The 20,620-nt window shown below is 36.0% G+C and overlaps 1 long non-coding RNA gene across 2 annotated transcripts in view; it reads left to right on the plus strand.

The window, feature by feature from the left end:
• LOC120227438 overlaps positions 1-20,178 on the plus strand; it is a 34,168-nt gene extending 13,990 nt beyond the window's left edge. The window contains exons 2-3 of one of the 2 annotated variants that reach the window (XR_005527257.1): positions 16,581-16,636; positions 20,095-20,178. This is a non-coding gene — a long non-coding RNA (uncharacterized LOC120227438). The remainder of the gene's footprint in view (positions 1-16,580; positions 16,637-20,094) is intronic. The other variant, XR_005527256.1, reaches the window with a different exon arrangement.
• Positions 20,179-20,620: the final 442 nt, after the last annotated feature.

Here is a 20,620-nt window from a genome sequence, read left to right on the forward strand (position 1 = left end):
GATAATAAAAGTAAGAAAGCAGCTGGCTAAGAATACAAATTGATCCCAGAAAAACTTAAGGAAACTATAACTTATTTACTTATTACTTGCCTTAGCTAATTATTTGCCTTTTTCCCTCTCCCTGTACTGCTACAATTATTTTACAATGTATTGTGGATGGTCTAGATTTTCATACACCATCCTTGCTGAAGATAGAACAAAATAATCAATTCTGTGTATGTTTGGTGGCTAATAAGCTGTTACAATGGTAAAAGTACATTAAGGAAATAATTATGATTATTATGCCATTCCATACACATGATAAAAAACTACCTTCATTTTTATATTTAAAAACTATAAACTCTTTTTATTATAACATTTTTGAAAATCCTTAGAAATGGAAGTTCATTGGTCCACTGTTGAAGTCAAACAACGTATATACCTAATAGGCTAATAAGTTAACATACATCTTTATTCAAAATGGGTATACTCTGGTTTCTCTTCAGATTGAATAAATCTTTCACCTTTTACTAAAATGGGAATCATTAAAGATCATTGCACAGTGTTTAGATGATACCAGATAATGGTTATTAATGTTCAGCAATTAAACAAACTACACTGCAGGTTGCTTATTCACAATTGCCTACAAGCATAATTCATGGGACATTGTGAAAGCTACTCTGAGCAAAGAAAAGAACATTCTTATCTTTAGTTTTAATACCTCTTCTACTGTTTCTAATTTAATTTCACCATGCCTCATTATCTTTCTGGTAGAGAGCAGAGAGCATTAATATTCATACAATTACCAAAATTTTCTGGGACAGCTTAGAGAAAACACACTTCAACACAAAGCCTAATGCATTAGGCCTGAGAGTTCTTGTGGCATGACTCATGTGCCATGGTCTTCATCCCTGGCTTTAGCTGAACTCTTCTCTGCCATGTGCTTGTGCTGCTGTTTACAGATATGCCACCAAGACTTGTGAATACTGTAATATAAATGTCAATGTCATATACATGGTATCAATGTTTCAGAAACTGAAGTTGTATACTTCAAATAAGTGAAATGAAAGCCCATTTTCTCCATCACTAAACCCGCTGGACGATGCTAAAAGTAAACATATAATTTATGATGGAGAATGAATTAGCATATTAGAAAATACCCTAATATTTAGCCATCATTTCTATTTGTATTCCTTCTCTACTTCCACCATCATATCTTTCCTTCTCCCTCTTCTCCCTTCTTTCTTTCCTTCCCTTCTTCCTTCCTATTTTAAAATATTGTTCTTTCTGTTTATGTTGGTATTAGAAAGAATGTTGTCCTCAGTTCTCAGTTTCTTTTTCTAAACATTGAACAGATTTTCCCCAAGAGGCATATTTTGAATTAAGTAGTTTATTTGAATTAAGAGTTTATTCTGACATATTTCACTGACATCACAGGACAGAAAAGGGTTATAAAAACCACATTGTTTTAATTGAAAAATATAAGTCAAATGAAGAAAATTTTGAAGAGAAAACAGTAATGAAGTGATCAGGAAAAGTGAGGACTAAGAATTGACCCTTGGGTTAAGCAACATTTAAGTTATTGTCAACCAAGTGTGTGTGTGTGTGTGTGTATGTGTGTGTATTTTAACATGAAACAACTCCATCTGAAGTTTGAAGGAAAGGATACAGTTGAATGGGAAAAACGTAGAGAGAGAGTTGAGGGGTGTATGTGGAGATTTAGAGGTTAAATTACCAGAGTGAAATAAAAATGCATGGGAAGATAGTTCTATGAATAAGAATACAGAATGGCCCTAAATAAGAGGAGAGATGGGTTATCTGTAGATATAGGAAGAAAGGAAGAGAATATGGCTAGTCTTGGCTACAGAGGAGTGGATTTTTTCCTCAATAATAAAAAAAAAAAAGAATGCCAGTAAGTAAAAGAGTGATTACCCAAAACAATGAAGAATGTGGGAGGTCCTTAAACAAACTTGGGGAGAGAGGAGAATGTATACCGCTTCTAGAAGAATAAGATACTAAAGAGATTATGAAACACTAATATGCTTACTGGGCAGCATTTAGGGCCCTCTTTTAAAAATTTTTTTTTGTTTTATTTATTTTTGAGATAGAGAGAGACAGAGCATGAGTGAGGGAGGACCAGGGAGAGAGGGAGATACAGAATCTGGAACAGGCTCCAGGCTCTGAGCTTTCAGCACAGAACCTGATGCGGGGCTCAAACCCTCAAACCCTGTGATCATTACCTGAGCCGAAGTCGGACCCTTAACCAACTGAGCCACCCAGGTACCCTATAGGGACCTCTTTTTTTTTTTTTATTAATGTTTATTATTTTTGAGAGAGAGAGAGAGAGAGCACAAGAGAGAGGAAGAGAGAGACAGGGAGAGACAGAATCTGAAGCAGGCTCCAGGCTCTGAGCTGTCAGCACAGAACCCGATGCAGGGCTTTAACTCAAAATTGAAAGATCATGAACTGAGCCGAAGTCAGAAGCTAAAGTGACTGAGCCACCCAGGTGCCCCAGGGCCCTCTTGAGATTAATGGCCAGAGATCTGAAGTAAAACTAATTAATCTTTTTATCAACATTAGGGTTTTCCCAAAAGACTAGGAAGAAAATAGAAGACACTAGATTAGAAACTACATATAGAAAACTGGTTATAACATTCTAACAAACAATTTAAGCTAGATAAAGATTAAAATGTAGAAATGAAGATGGTTAAAATTAGTGAAACGTTGTGAGATAAATGAATTTTAGGTTATTGTTGTCAGGAGAAATCAAAGGATTATTTTAATTGCATTATTCTGTGGATCAGAGTAGAAAGATATTGATACTGAAATAATGGATAAGTTGAAGTGATTTGCAATTCTATATTACCACTATGACAATGGGTGGCTAATGTTAGATAGAAGATTGAAAGATATGAGGTCAAGGAATGGGAAGTTAAGAGTATTAGAAGGAAGGACAGATAAATGGATATTGAGATCACTCAGATACATAAATAATAGTAGTGTTATAGAGTAAACAGAGATCTAGGAGTTAAAATATTGACTGAATGAGGGCAATTAACTTGGGGATTCTACAGGTGACAATAATAATCAGGAATATTGGGTACTATGGTATGCTGACATGTGACTCAATGTTGAGAATGTTTACTGGAAAAAGAAAAAAAAACTATTTGAAACTAGCAAGGAGGACACTTACTTTGATTTTTGGTCCAATCATAAAATAAGTGTGCAGAGAAAGTAACTAAGAGTTTTGAGAAAAGGAGAAGCCATGTTTCCAGGGGAGAGCCAGTAATCAGTTAGATCAAGAGATCAAAGGAGGCACTTAGAACAGAAGTTCAGAAAATAGGTGAAAATTAGTGTCTGGTATTCTCATTGTAAGCATCTGGGCCATAAAGATCTTTGCTACAAGCATTTTTGCCACAAATAATGTTGCTGCATAACTTAAGCACCTTAAGGTGATTTTGGTATAAAAGAAAAAATCATGAAAAATAAAAGGAGACATTCATTAAAAAGGGACATAAAGAACCATGAAAAATAAATAGCAAAGTTAAAAAGATTTTATTGGGAAATATAAAATATTTGAATACATTCAAAATATATAGTGTGTATTCACAGCCATATTGCACCAATTTTATTGTGTGGATTGTACCCATGCACTTATCTTTGAAGTCTTTCATTTGTAATGTTGTATTTTTTTCTTTTTCTTTGTTGATCTATCTCCTCATTTGTTATCAGATTTTTTTCTTTTATAGCTGACATACCTTCCCTCATTAACGGAGGTATCAGATAAGGGATAAAAAGCATATAATTATTTCAAAAGGTATAGAGAAAGCATTTGACAAAGCACAACATCCATTCATGATAAAAAGCTTCAACAAAGTAAGTTTAGAGGAAATATACCTCCACGTAGTAAAGGCCATATACAAAAAACCCACAGTTAATATCATAGTCAATGAAGAAAAACTGACAGGCTTTCCCCTAAGATCAGGAACAAGACAAGGATATCCACTCTCACCACTTTTATGGATTATAATACAGGAAGTCCTCCTATACATAGCAATCAGACAAGAAAAAGGAATGAATGGCAAAGAAGTAAAACTTTCACTATTGCAAATGACATTATGGTAGAGAAAACCCTAAAGATGCCACCAAAAACTCTTAGAACTGAAAAATGAATCCTTTATGGTTGTAAGGTACAAAAGCAATGTACAGAAATCTGTTGCACTTCTATACTCTAATAATGAAACAGCACAAAGAGCAATTATGAAAGCAACCCCATTTACAATTGCATCAAAAAGAATACAATACTCAAGAAAAAACTTAACCAAGGAGATGAAAACCTATACTCTGAACACTATAAAGCACTGATGAAAGTAATATAAGACAACCCAAAGAAATGGAAAGATATTCCATGCTCATGGTTTGGAAGAACAAATATTGTTAAATGTGCATGATACTTAAAAGCAATCTGAAGATTTAATGCAATCTCTATCAAAATCCCAACAACATTTTTCACAGAACTAGAACAAATAATCCTAAATTTTATATGGAATCACAAAAGACCCCAAATAGCCAAAACAATCTTGAAAAAGAAAAACAAAGCTAGAGACATCACAATTCAGATTTCAAGCTCTATTACAAAGCTGCAGTAATCAAAACAGTAAGGTATTGGCATAAAAATAGACACATAGGTCAATAGAACAGGATAAAAGCTGAGAAAAAAAAACCATAATTATCTGATCAATTAATCTTCAACAAAAAATATAATAATATGCAATGGGAAAAAAAATCTCAACAAATGGTGTTGGGAAAACTGGACAGCTACATGCAAAAGAATAAAACTGAACTACTTCCTTACACTACACACAAAAAATAAAGTCTAAGTGGATTAAAGACCTAAATGTGAGATCTAAAACCCTAAGAATCCTAGAATAGAGAACAAGCAATAATCTCTTTGACATTTGTCATAGCAACATTTTTCTAGATATGTCTGCTGAGGCAAAGAAAACAAAACAAAAATAAACTATTGAGACTATATCAAGATAGAAAGCTTTTGCACAGAGAAGGAAAAAATCAACAAAATTAAAAGGCAACCAGCTGAATGAAAGAAGATATTTGCATATTATATATCCAATAAAAGGTTAGTATGCAAAAATATGAAGAACTTATACAACAAATACAACACCAAAATAAAAACAATAATAATCTGATTAAAATGGGCAGAAAATATGAACATACATTTCTCCCAAGAAGACATACAGATTGTCATAAAGGATACATAAAAAGATGCTCAACATCACTTATAATCTGGGAAATGAAAATCAAAATTGCAATGAGATACTACCTCACGCTTGCTAGAACGGCTAAAATAAAAAAAGCAAGAAACAACAAGCGTGTGAAAGGATGTGGAGGAAAAGGAACCCTGGTGCATTATTGGTGGGAATGCAAACTGATGTAGTCACTGTGGAAAACAGTATGAAGACTCCTCAAAAATTAATAATAGAAATACCATATGATCCTGTAATCACACTACTGGATAATTACCCAAAGAATACAAAAACACTAATTGAAAAGGATATATGCATCCTTATTTTTATTGCAGCATTATTTGCAATAGCCAAATTATGGAAGGAGCCCAAGTGTCCATCAATAGATGATTGGTTAAAGAAGGGGTGATATACATACACAATGGATTATTATTTAGCCATAAAAAATAATGAAATCAATCTAGCCATTTGCAAAAACATAGATGGAGCTACAGAATATAATGATAGGTGAATTAAGTCAGAGAAAGACATATAGTATATGATTTCACTCATATGTAGAATTTAAGAAACAAAGGAGAAAGAAACCAAGAAATAGACATTAACAGAAAACAAACTGACAGTGGGGTGCCTGGGTGGGTCTGTTGGCTAAGCAGCTGACTTTGGCTAAGGTCATGATCTCACAGCTCCTGGGTTCAAACCCTTCATCAGGCTCTGTGCTGACAGCTCAAAGCCTGGAGCCTGCTTTGGATTCTCTGTCTCCATCTCTTTCTGCCCTTCTCCTGCTCATGCTCTGTCTCTGTTTCTCAAAAATAAGTAAATATTAAAAAATAAACAATAAATAAAAGAAAAAAAAAAACTGATGGTTACCAGAGGGGAGGTGGGTGGGGGATGAGTGAAATAGGTGATGGAATCAGAGCACCTGGGTGGCTCAGTCAGTTAAGTGTCTGACTTCAGCTCAGGTCATGATCTCATGGTTCATGAGTTCGAGCCCAGTGTCGGGCTCTGTGCTGACAGCTTGGAGCCTGGAGCCTGCTTCTGATTTTGTCACCCTCTCTCCCTCTGCTCCTTCCTCACTCATACTCTCTCTCAAAAATTAAAAAAAAAAAAAAAAACACTAAAAAAAAGGAAATAGGTGATAGGGATTAAAGAGTATACTCATCATGATAAGTCTGAGCAATGTGTAGAAGAGTAATTGAATAACTATTTTGTACACATGAAACTAATATAACACTGTATGTTAACTGCATTGGAATTAAAATAAAAATTTAATATAATAAAACAAAAATAGAAAGAGAGGTATATGCTTCCAAATACTAGGATGTATATTTGTAACTGAAGTTTGTATGGCATTGTGAAAGACATTTACACTATTGTTTTCTTGGCATATTGTCACATATCTGTTGGTAGATGTTCCCAAGTTCTATGGGGAATATGGTTACAAAACTCTGTGTCATATATAGGACATTATGATGTCAAAGATTTATATAATATAAAAAAGGGGGTACTGCATCAATAGAGAAGAGAAACCAAGCTATCAACCAGTTGATGAAACCAAATTCAAAGCACACTGTAAACTAGGTATTTTTTAAATATTTTATAATAAAATTGTCTTACAGGCAATTAATTGTATGGCAAAAATGTTTGCAGCAAAAGTGCTTACAGAAAAGATGTCTATGCAAAGATATCTTGGGCGAATATACCCAGACCCAATTTTGCAGACAATTGTCAGCTTCAGTAGGCATAAGGCAAAGATTTCAAGATTAAGGAGGAGAGACATGGAGTCATAAAGTGGGAGGGTGCACCCAAATGGGGATTTGAGTGCATTAGATGAGAGGTAATCTGAGAGACTTAGATTTCTTGTGGTGATTGACAATGGGTGATGAAGAACAAAATGTGATGAGGTCTTGTGTTTGTAGAGATGAAATTTTTGATAAATTTTATTTTATTTTATATTTTCTTTATAAATATAATTTATTGAAAAGGTAGCTAACATGCAGTGTATACAGTATGCTCTTGGTTTGGGGCATAGATTCTCAGGATTCATTGCTTACATACAACGCCCAGTGCTCATCCCAAGTGCCCTCTTCAATGCCTATCACCCATATTCTCTTCTCCCTGCCTCCCTTCAATCCTCAGTTTATTCTTTGTATTTAAGACTGTTTTATGGGTTACCTCCCTTTCTGTTTGAAACTACTTTTCCCCTTCCTTCATGGTCTTCTGTTAATTTTCTCAAATTCCACATGTGAGTGAAAACATATGTCTTTCTCTGACTTATTTCACTTAGCATATTACCCTCCAGCTCCATCCATGTTGATGTGAATGACAAGATTTCATTTGCAGTACTATTCCATTGTATATATAAACCATATCTTCTTTATCCATTCATCAGTTGGTGGACATTTGACATTTGAGCCCCTTCCATAATTTGACTATTGTTGATAGCACTGTTATAAACATTGGGGTACATGTTCCCCTATTAATCAACATTCTTGGTATCCTTTGGATAAATTCCTGTTGGTGCTATTGCTGAGTCACAGGGTAGTTCTATTTTTAATTTTTTGAGAAACCTCCATACTGTTTTTCGGAGTGACTGCACCAGTTTGCAATCCCACCAACAGTGCGAGAAGGTTCCCATTTCTCCACATCCTCACCAACATCTGTTGTTTCCTGAGTTGTTAATTTTAGCCAATTTGACTGGTGTGAGGTAGTACCTCAGTGTGGTTTTGATTAGTATTTCCCTGATGATAAGAAATGTTGACCATCTTTTCATGTGTCTGTTGGTCATCTGGATGTCTTCTTTGGAAAAGTGTCTATTCATGTCTTCTGCCCATTTCTTCACTGGATTATTTGTTTTTTGGGTGTTGAGTTTGGTAAGTTCTTTATAGATTTTGGATACTAATCATTTATTTGCTATGACATGTGCAAATATCTTCTCCCATTCTGTTGGTTGCCTTTGCTGTGCAGAAGATTTTTTTTATCTTGATGAAGTCCCAATAGTTCAATTTTGCTTTTATTTCCCTTGCCTTTGAAGACATGTCCACTAAGAAGTTGCTGCAGTTGAGGTCAAAGAGGTTGTTGTTTGCTTTCTCCTCAAGGGCTTTGATGGTTTTCTGTCTCACATTTAGGTCTTTCATTCATTTTGAGCTTATTTTTGTGTATGGTGTAAGAAAGTGGTCCAATGTCATTTTTCTGCATTTTGCTGTCCAGTTCTCCCTACAGCATTTGCTAAAGAGACTATCTTTTTTCCACTGGATATTCTTTCCTGCTTTCAAAGATAAGTTGGCCAAATATGTGTGTGTCCAATTCAGGGTTTTGTTCTATTCCATTGGTCTATATGCCTGTTTTTGTGCCAATACCTTACTGTCTTGATTACAGCTTTGTTGTAGCAGCTGAAGTCTGGGATTGTGATGCCTTAAGCTTTGGTTTTCTTTTTCAATATTACTTTGGCTTTTCAGGGTCTTTTGCAGTTACATACAAATTTTTCGATTATTCTAGCTCTGAGAAGAATGCCAGTATAATTTTGATTGGAATTACACTGAATGTGTAGCTTGCCCTGGGTAACATTGACATTTTAACAATATTTGTACTTCCAAGCCATCAGCATGAAATGTTTTTCTGTACCTTGTATCTTCAATTTATTTTTTCTATAGTTTTCAGCATATAGATATATTTTTTAATATCTTTTGATAGGTTTGTTACTAAGTATTTTATAGTTCTTGGTACAATGTAAATGGGATCAATTTCTTGATTTCTCTTTCTATTGCTTCATTATTGGTGTATAGAAATGTACTTGAATTTTGTACATTGATTTTGTATCCTACAACTTTGTTGAATCCTTGAATCAGTTCTAGTGCTTTTTGGGGTCTTTCAGGTATTCCATGAAGAGTATCATGTTATCTGCTAAAGTAAAAGTTTGACTTCTTCATTGCAAATTTTTATGCCTTTTATTTCATTTTGTTGTCTGATTGCTGAGGCTAGGACTTTCAACACTATGTTATACAAAAGTGGTGAGAGTGGACATCCTAATCTCGGGGGGAAATGCTCTCAGTTTTCCCCATTAAGGATGATATTAGCTATGGGCCTTTCATATATGCCTTTTATGATGTTAAAGTATGTTCCATCTCTCCCAACTTTCTTCAGGGTTTTTATTAAGAAAGGATGCTGTATTCTGTCAAATGCTTTTTTCTGCATCTATTGAAAGGATCATATGGTTCTTATCCTTTCTATTAGTGTGATGTATCACATTGATTCATTTGTGAATACCAAATCAGCCCTGCAGCTTAGGAATCCATCACGCCTGATCATGGTGACTAATTCTTTTAATATACTGTTGAATTTGATTGGCTAGAATCTTGTTGGGAATTTGTGTATCCATGTTCATCAGGGATATTGGCCTGTAATTCTCCTTTGTAGTGGAATCTCTGTCTTGTTTGGTAAGTATCTCTGGCTTCATAGGAAGAGCCTAGAAGCTTTCCTTCCATTTCTCTCTCTCTCTCTCTCTCTCTCTCTGTCTCTCTCTCAACAGCTTGAGAAGGATAGGTATTAATTCTGCTTTAAATGTCTGGTAGAATACCCCTGGGAAGCTATCTAGGCCAGGACTCTTATTTGTTGGGAGATTTTTAATAACTGATTCAATTTCTTCACTATTTTTGGGTCTGTTCAATTTTTCTATTTGTTCCTGTTTCTTCCTGTTTTGGTAGTGTGTGGGCGTCTAGGAGTCTATCCATTTCATCCATTTTGTCCAGCTTGTTGGCATATAATTTTTTATAGAATTTTCCAATAACACTTTGTATTTCTGTAGTGTTGGTTATGATCTCTCTTCTTTGATTCGTTATTTTATCTGTTTGGGTAGGGGTTTATCAATCGTGTTTGTTCTTTCAAAAACCCAGCTCTTACATTCATTGAGCTAGTCTACTGTTTTTTGAATTCTATATTGTTTATCTCTGCTCTAACATTTATTATTTCTCTTCTTCTCCTGGCTTTGGGATTTCTTTGTTGCCCTGCTTCTGGTTCCTTTAGGTGTGAAGTTAGGTTCTATATTTGGAATTTTTCTTGTTTCTTCATTTAGGCTTGGATTGTAATGCATTTTTCTCTTAAGACTGCCTTTGCTGCATCCCAAAGGATATGGACTGTCATGTTTTCATTTTCATTTGCTTCTATACATTTTTAAATATTTATTTATTTTTGAAAGAGAGAGAGAGAAAGAGTGTGAGCAAGGGAGGGGCAGAAAGAGAGGGAGACATAGAATCTGAAGCAGGCTACAGGTTCTGAGCTGTCAGCACAGAGCCCAACACGGGGTCTGAACTCAAAAACTGTGAGATTATGACCTAAGCCAAAGTTGGACAGTTAACTGATTAAGCCACCCAGGTTGCCCAAATTCTATACGATTTTTAATTTCTTCTTTAATTGCCTGGTTGACCCATTCATTCATTTTTTAAAAATATTTATTCACTTCTGAGATAGTGAGAGAGTGAGTGCGAGCAGGGGAGAATCAGAGAGAGAGGGAGATACAGAATCTGAAGCAGGTTCCAGGCTCTGAGCTAGCCATGAGCACAGAGCCCGACGCGGGGCTCAAACCCATGAACCATGTGATCATGACCTGAGCCAAAGTCCGACACTTAACGGACTGAGCCACCCAGGCATCCCCCCGACCCCATTCATTTTTTAGTAGTATGTTCTTTAACCTCCCTGCATCAGGAGACTTCAAAATGCTTTCTGTGATTGATTTCAAGTTTCATAGTATTATCATCTGAAAATATGCACGGTATGATTTCAATTCTTTTATATTTATTGAGGATTGTTTTGTGACCCAATATGTGATCTATTTTAGAGAATGATCTATATGTACTAGAAAAGAATGTATATTTTACTGCTTTTGGATGAAAGGTTCTGAATATACCTATGAGGTCCATCTGGTCCAGTGTATCATTCAAGACCATTGTTTATGATTTTATGCCTAGATGATCTGTCCATTATTGTAGATGGAATATTAAAGTCTCCTACAATTACTGTATTATTATCAGTAAGATTGCTTATGTTTGTGATTAATTGATTTATATATTTGGGTTCTCTCAAGTTGGGGACATAAAACTTTACAATTGTTAGTCCTTGATGGATAGACCCCTTAATTATGATATGATGCCACCTTCATTTCTTGTTAAAGTCTTTAGTTTAAAATCTAGTTTGTCATGGGGTGCCTGGGTGGCTTAGTCGGTTAAGCGTCCGACATTCGCTTAGGTCATGATCTTGCGGTTCGTGGGTTCAAGCCCCACGTCAGGCTCTGTGCTGACTGCCAGATCAGAGCCTGGAGCCTATTTCAGAGTCTGTATCTCCCTCTCTCTCTGACCCTCCCCTGCTCACGCTGTCTCTCTCTCTCCTAGAAATAAATAAAAATATAAAAAAAATAAAAAAAATAAAATCTAGTTTGTCTGATATAAGTATGGCTACTCCATCTTTTTGACTTCCTGTATCATGATAGATGGTTCTCCTTCCCCTCACTTTGAATATGAAGGTATCCTTAGGTCTAAAATGAGTCTCTTGTAGACAGCAAATAGATGGATCTTGGATTTTTATCCATTCTGATACTCTATGGCTTTTGATTGGGGTAATTTGTCTTATTACAGTCAGACTGATTATTGAAAGACATGGATTTAGTGTCATTGTGTTATCTGTAGGTTTTATGCTAATGGTGATGTCTCTGGTTCTTTGTAGTCTTTGCAACATTCCACTCACAGAGTCTCCCTTAGGATCTCTTGAAGGACTCCTTTAATAGTGATGAACGGCTTCAGTTTTTGTTTGCCTGGAAATGCCAATATATCTCCTCCTATTCTGAATGACAGTCTTGCTGGATAAACGATTCTTGGCTGCATATTTTTCCTATTCATCACATTGAATATTTCGTGCCACTCCCTTCTGGCCTGCCAAGTTTCAGTGGACAGGTCTGCTACTACCCTATATGTCTTCCATTGTAGGTTAAGGCCTGCTTGTCCCTAGCTGCTTTCAGTAGTCTCTCTTTATCTTTGTATTTTGCCAGTTTCATTATGATATGCCATGGTGATGACCTATTCTTGTTTATTTTGAAACAGATCTCTCTGTGTCTCTTGGATTTGCATGTATACTTCTTTCCCCAGATTAAGGAAGTTCTCAGCTATAATTTGTTCAAATAAACCTTCTGCCCCTTTCTCTCTCTTTTATTCTGGAATGCCTATGATAGAGATACTACATTTCATTGAATCACAGCTCTCTAATTCTCCCCTCATGATCTAGTATTTTTTTTTATCTCTCTGTTTCTTGGCTTCATCATTTTCTATAATTTTATCTTCTATTTCACTTAGTTTTCCTCCCTGCCTCATGCATCCTTGCTGTCACCACATCTAGTTTATTTTGCATTTCATTTACAGAATTTCTTAATTTGTTGTGACTATTTCTTTTTTTATTATTTCTTTAAATTTATTTCAGAGAGAGAGAGAGAGAGAGTGAGAGAGCATGAATAGGGGAGGGTCAGAGAGAGAGGGAGACACAGAATCCGAAACAGGCTCCAGGCTCTGAGCTGGCTATCAGCACAGAGCCCGACTTGGGCCTCGAACCCACAAACTATGAGATCATGACCTGAGCTGAAGTTGGACACTTAACCGACTGAGCCACCCAGGGACCCCATGTTGTGACTATTTGTTAGTTCCCTGATCTGCAGCAATAGATCCTCTGTTGTCTTCTATGCTTTTTTCAAGCCCAGATACTACACTTCTGGCAATAATTCTAAATTCATGATTAGATATATTGTTTATATTTGTTTTGAGCAATTATCTGGCTCTCATTTCTTCCTGAAGTTTCTTTTGAGGGGAATTCTTCCATTTCATCATTTTTGCTAGTTTTCTATCCTTTATGTGTTTTAATAGCTTGTCATGTGTCCTGAACATGTGATCACTACTATATCAAAAAAGGGATTATACACTGTCTAATGCCTGGTCCTTCAGGAAGTGTTTTTCTAGTGTGTTGCATGCTCTCTGTTGTTGTGACTCTGGTTGCTTTAACTCCCTACTCTTAATGATAGTTCAGACTTTCCATCAGGTGTGCTTTGATTTATTTGTGAAATAACTCCTGAAAAAAAATTAAAATAGGGGTGGTGGAGGAAGAAGCTTTATCCCATACAGAGAAGTGACAGGGGTGGGAAAAAAGAAAACAAACAAAAAATTGACCAGGCAGAGAATTAGAGAAACTATATGGCTTAATCCAGAGAAAGAGAGAAGAAAATAAAGGAGGTGATATAGAAGAGGTATAAAAAGAATAGATTATAAATGTCTGCTAAAACAAACCAACCAGAATAGAGGAGGGGAGAAATAAGAGGGAATATATATTTATATGCACACACACAGACACACACACACACACACACACACACACACTATATATATATATATAGTAAGAATTGACCAAGAATCAAATCAGAAAATGCAAAACTGCTGGACCAATATATGATGGTGCCTTGGAACCCATGGCTGTGCTGGTCTGGAGGAGGGGCTGTCTCGTTCAGCCAGTGTCAATCTCACTTCAGTAGATACTCAGGGTGTGGGCAGGATTTGGTGTAAGCTTGTCCCACCTCCACTGTGAAGCCCCACCTTGTTCCCTGAAGTCCTACCTTATTGGTGATGGGAAGAAAAATGGTGATGCTCCAGTCTCTCCTCCCTAGACTGGGTGTCCCAAACCACTCTGAACAGGCAGTCCTCACAGTGCCCTGTAGATACGAGCAGGGCAGTTTGTCCTGCTCCACAGTCTCCCATGTCTCCCAAGCACTGGGCTTGTGTCAGAGGCTGACTATGGCAGGTCCAGGGGTCCTTGAAGGATGGATGGTGTCGGCAAGAGAGAGAGTGAGAGAGCCCCCGAGATTCTTTCTGGTCACCAGGTAGGCATCTCTGCTCTGACTGGGGCTCAACTTTATTTTATCATTAAGTGTTTGGGGGATGGCACAGAACTGGCATTTGCCTTAGACAATGATTTCTGATAACAAACTTCTTTGATATGTAAGAATTTCCTGGAAATCTAGAAGACTCCTGCATAACCTTTATCAATAGTGATTGAGATGCTTATCCTATGGGGAAGAAGGTATCTTTAGACAAAGTTTTTAGCATAAGAAGGGTGAAGTTACTTCTTTTAAGGTGGAAGTATCAAGAAAAACAGGTCTTCCAGGAAACACCTTTGCTCCCATAATGACAAAAGTAGTTCCTCAATAGGTTCCTTCACAGGGAGCAATCAGCATATACAAGACCAGAAAATGCTCCAAGCAGAAACAAATGGGTGAGGGTGGATATCTGCCCTTAACTGTAAATTAGGCTCTTTGTCTCAGGGCTAGACTCGGGCCCCTTTTATGTGTTAAGTCTTGGATCTGCAAGACCCTTAGGAAGAGCCTTTTAACAATTATCCACAATGTTTTTATCTGAAATCTCTTTGGAAAAGGCAGGGATATGCTTTTCCTTATGAGCAATCTGTGCAGGAAATATTGGTCTGATATGGAATACTGTGAGGCCTGGTCAATGCCAGCAGCCTCATTTCCAACATGAGCCAGTAGTAGCAGAAGGAGATACCAGTTTTCCCTTCTCATGGCAGGAGCTGTGCAAACACTGCCATTTTCTTGCTGTGACTGTCATCCAGAGAGGCCACGCTGCTCCCAGCAGTTCTTAAAGAATCCTGCTCAGCGAGCTCTGTTTCTGGGGTAGCACCACTCCTCCCAGCCAACACAGGGCCTATGGCTGGCAGGCACCTGCAGGGTCTTTTGCCCTTCAAATGGCTGTATACCTTCTTCCCATAGCACTCAGCACCCAAGGGAGGGGACTCCTCTCCCAAGGTGCCTCTGAGCCAGCTACTGAGCCTGGGAGTGGTTCCCTCTCCCCGCAAGGTGTGTGAAGAGGGTGGCCCCAGTCCAGAGAATGTGTCCCAATCCTGGATCATCACTCCTAACTAAGGCTATTTGCAAGTTAGAAATTGGCCTTCTCTCAGTTTTTTTTCCATTCCTCTGTCTGTGGTCCAAATAGGTTTTTCTCTTGTCAAAATATAATCCTGTAGCTTCTCTTTCTCTTCAGTTTATCTCTCCACAAAAAGGGATCCCTCCCGGGGCACTTGGGTGGCTCAGTAGGTTGAGCATCCTACTTACGTTCAGGTCATGATCTCATGGTTCATGGGTTTGAGGCCCGTGTCTGTCTCTGAGCATGGAGACTGTCTTCGGATTCTGTGTCTCTTTGGCCCTCAATGGCTCGTGCTATCTCTGTCTTTCAAAAATAAATTAAAAAACATTAAAATTTTTAAAAAAAAGAAAGAAAGGGATCCCTCCCCTCTGGGCCTATGCTACCCATTTTTTATCTTTCCCAGTTTGCAATCATGCACCTATGGCTTGCCACACTGTCCCCATGTTCCCCTGGAGATGTTTCTCTCACTCTGTAGCCCAGATTCCTGGAATTTCAAGTCTTCTGGCCTCAATACTGTTGTTTTGAGGGATGAGGGAACTTGGGGCTCCCTAATTCTCAGCCACATTGACCCAACTCCTTTTGATAAATTTTGTGGTATTAGGAAATAAGAGTATCTTGCAACGCTTTGTCCTAGATCCTCTTATTGACTTCTTGCTGGTAGATGTATGAGAACAAGAGGAGTGTTAATGGAGGTTAATTGGGGAGTATAAGGCTCCTAAAGTTCCACTTAATGGAGAAGGAGGAGAAAATGATGCGTGTGGTAATGTTACTCAACTGATATAAGAAAATGGAAAAGAAAACCTAGCTAATGCATTGGACTCTGACTTAGTAACTTTTCAGTGATAATCTTCATGCTAAACATTATTAAAATTCAAGAAAGAAGGTGGAGAGGAAGGGAGCAAGTATGAAAAGAATTCTATGGGAATTTGCTCTAAGTGGGAGCAGAAAAGGAGAATAAGAACTGGAGATACATGTAATTCATGTATGTGAATATAACCTCCGTATTATAATGAGGTATATAATCTAAAACATGTTTTCTTTTCACAAGACAGAGACTACTGTTTCATTTGCTAGCCTATGAAAATTAAATGCAAATCTTTAAAATTTTCTGTGCTGTAGTTATAATGTGATAATGGCATTTGATAATGTGTTAAATAACTAGGTTTTTCTGTATAGAGTAGAAGAGATATAAAGACTAATATCATTTGAGTCTGAACATTTCACCTGTTGATACATTTAGGAAAGAAGGAATGAAGATTAACTATTAATGTAACTATTCTTAGGTTGTCTTCTGGCTCTGCAAACGCTTATTAAGGTCATTAAAGTCTTTTAGTCTATGGACTAAAACAAATAATTAACAAATAACTTGTATGTTCTTGAGCCTGTAGATGGACAGTGTGCACAACTGTTATCTAGATTTGGGCCTCCATGACATGGGTAAGTATGCTCTTTGTGATAGTTGCTGCTGTCACTACAATTTTTTAATGAATTTTCTACCTTACTAGTGACATTATTTATTTTTATTTTTTAATGATTTTTAAAAAATTTATTTCTGAGAGAGAGAGAGAGAGACACTGTGAGCAGGGAAGGGTCAGAGACAGAGAGAGACACAGAATCTGAAACAGGCACCAGGCTCTGGGCTAGCTGTCAGCACATAGCCCGATGCGAGGCTTGAACCCACGAAGTGTGAGATCATGACCTGAGTCAAAGTCAGACACTCAACCGACTGAGCCACTTAGGCTCCCCAAGCAACATTATTTTTATGTGTATTAGAATGTAGACTGCTGCAAAAAAAAAAAAATCAAAAGCATAAATGTGCATAATTTTATTTAACTAAAAACAGTTATATTTTTATATTCTCACCTTTCACGTTGAGATAGTCATGTCTTTTACCTTCTGCTGATGAGATTTGTTCACATGAATTTCAAAACCTGCTGTCTCTTTTATCTACTAGTTAAGTTAGGAAGAGGATTCTTATTTTATATTAAAGTTAAATCATGCAACTCCATTTCATTTCCTATAATTATATAGATTTGTATATAAAATTGAGGAGTCTAGAGAATCACGATTATGGAGAAAACCGTAATTGGTTTAAATATATTTTCTACTCTCTCTCATATTCAGCAAGCATCAAAAGCTCTATAAATGAGGTCGTAAGAATGATTTCAAATCATTTCCATAATTCGGTTATCAGACATACGTGTTTTAGAGGCAGGATACAATAGTAAAAAGAAAAGAAGGAACTAAGGCAACATTTTGTGCTTGTTATGTAGGCTGTATAGTTTGTAATTTGTAGTCTGTTGTATTTCACATTCCTAACCTTGAACTGAGAAACAAAGCAAAATGAAAAATGAAGTTTGGCATGCACATTCCTTTTCTTTTTTTTTTCCAGATAGCATACACTTTCAGAGATTTTTGCAAAAAGAGGTATTTTTTTCTCTCTGCTCTTTATGTTTATTCTCTTGTTCTCAGTTATTTTTCAGCTCTGTATCTTCTTTAGTTCTCATTTTTCTTGTGGTAACTTTAATAATATTTTTCTGCTATTAAAAATATATAAAGTTTTATACTGTAAAAAAAATCACACTTTTCTTACAAGGATGATGTTCTGGCAATAAAATGTATCTATATGTTGAGGCTGTTTTTAAAAATTCTGTAGTGTTGACAAGTCTTTATTTTAGTATGCTTATGTGTTTTGAAGTGACATATAAATTGTCTGTAATGTTGAAAATAAAACTAAATGTATAATAAATTTCTATCAAGGTTTCAGTAGTAGCCATTTAGCATACAATATGCTTTTAAATCCTGGTTCTGCAAGTATCCACTTCTTCATTCTTTAGCAAGTTATTTTTCTTCTATGGTCTCTTTATGTTCTCCTCAATAAAACATGGATGATAATACCTCTTCCAGTGAACTGTCATAAAGATTTAATGAAATAATAGAGGAAAATTACATGTGACAGGTTTTGTTACATCATGAGCATTTTGGAAATACATTCACTTTATTAACAGAAAGAATAGATGCTAAATTAAAGCAAAATGATCTTAAGAAGGCAAGACAGGATTAGATATATGTGATTAAAAGTTATATGTCCACATCGCCAACTTAGTTACATCTGAATGGGGTTTTATTTGAAATTAATCCTTTAGGAGAGTCGAGAAAAAATTCTACCAGGATATTATTTTAATAAAATGCCCAATGAGTTCAAGATGAACCTTTTCCTAAGCAGAGGTTGATTTTACAACCCAACTGCGAAGATATATTATTTTCTGATGACACAGGAAAGTATGAAATATCACAGATTTGTTTACTTTATAGACACATTCAAGAACTTATTGTATGCTAGATATGATGTTATATAGTGGGTATATACTGTTGAATGAAATAGTCATAATCTGTCCCCTTAATAAAATTTAGTTAAATGGTACTCATGATGGAAAGAGAAGTAAAAAGCACTTAAATCAACAAAAATTAATGTCATTAAAAAGTATTATAAGTGCTCTGATTAAAAATGGAAAATGCTGAGGTAAAGATTTATAGGATCAGAGATGGCAAGGCTCCTTAGAGTAGTCAAGGTAGACAGGTCAAAGAGAAAAAAACATATATTTTTTAAAAAACGAAATATGTGTGAATCAGAGGATGAGAAAAGTCAACCATGTATAGAAAAATGGGAACAGCAAACACAACGGTCTAAAATGGATAAGGGTTTGGGTGCTTTAGGAATTGAAAGTTAACTGGGTTTTTTTTTGTTTGTTTATTTGTTTTGTTTTGTTTTGTTTTGTAGTACACTAGAGGGTCTTGAAATGACATTGCAAAGGTAATGAAAAGAAATAATCTTGGAATGCCTTAAAAACTCTGTTAAGGAATTTGCATTTCATTCTCAGGACCAGGAAAAGTCATTGGTTTTGATCAACAAATTGATAAAGTTATATCTATTTTTTTCAAAATGATCATTTTGACTAATGTGGAAGACTGTAATAATGGCTGTACTATGCTTTGAACTTACTTTGATATTGAAAAGGTGGGTTGCCAGTGTGTGTAAGCTAACGTTACATTACAAAACAGTTTACTGTTTAACTCCTATGGTGCCTAAATCAGTAATTCCCATTCCTGGAGTGGCTAATTAACATGATAAAGACCCTAATCAGGAATCTACACTGCAGAAATGATACTGCCTAGTCCTTCACGTAAAGCTAGCTAAGTCTACAATGGAGTAATTGTTTTCAATATCATTTTTCCCCCAAAACTTTTAAAGAGGTTTTTGAAAGTCAGTATACCGCTTTGCTTATTTAGAAATTACACTTCAGTGGGTGCCTTGGTGGCTTAGATAGTTAAATGTCCAACTTCCACTCAGGTCATGATCTCTTCAAGTACTGCAGCTCCAAGTTGGGTTCTATGCTGACAGCTCAGAGCCTGGAGCCTGCTTCAGATTCTGTGTCTACCTCTCTCTTTTCACCTTCCCTGCTCATGCTCTGTCTCTCTTTTACAAAAATGAATAAACAGTAAAAAACTTTTAAAAAACAATTGCAGTTTAGGTATTTTGCCAGAAATTTAAGTATTGATAATGTAGTAATTTTTTATGTATTATAAATAATGGCAATTAAAACTTAAACTGTTGGTATATTCAAATTCAACCACTTTAAAAAATATAGCCAATAGAATAAAAATGTCAATAATTTGATACTCTCCGTCATTCACTTAAAAATAGACAAGAGAGTTATTTGACAGAAATTTTAAAATTGTCCTGTAAGCATTATTTAATATATATTTTTTACTTTCCCACAGAGATCTACCTAAATGTAGCATTTTTAATTGAATTGTTTTATTTAAATTTCATTATCCTGTTTTGTAAATTGAAACTTTTTAAAGCATTAACATTTCTTTCTCATTTCATTTAGGGCTGCAAGCTGGAAAAGTTAACAGATTCCACATACACCTCTGAGATCAACATTCTATTTTCAGTGAAAGGAATGTATACTGAAGATGACTTTGTGGGTTTTTATTTAAATACTTATTTATTTATTTTTGAGAGAGAGAGAGAGAACAAGCAGGGGAGGGACAGAAAATCCTAAGCAAGTTAGGCTCTGCCAGTGCAGAACCAGACAAGAGGCTCAAACTCACAAACTGTGAGATCATGACCTGGGCCAAAATCAAGAAAGAGTTGGATGCTTAACTGACTGAGCCAGCCAGGCACCTCTGAAGATAACTTTGTGTTTTAAAGGATTTTCAGATTGATAGGTGAAGAATTTTTATTTATATTTTCCCAAAATAGTATTAAATACTATAGATCTGTATTCATTGTTTCTTGTGCAAATTTATCTCCCGTTTGCTACTCATTCAGTCATGTCTCATTGATTCATCACTGCCATGTACTTTCAGATATAAATATAGGATAAATAGTACTCAAGAATCCATGGATGCACT

The sequence above is a fragment of the Hyaena hyaena genome, unplaced genomic scaffold (assembly GCF_003009895.1).
Source record: "Hyaena hyaena isolate Hyena2069 unplaced genomic scaffold, ASM300989v1 scaffold_2354, whole genome shotgun sequence".
Taxonomy (NCBI): Eukaryota; Metazoa; Chordata; class Mammalia; order Carnivora; family Hyaenidae; genus Hyaena; species Hyaena hyaena.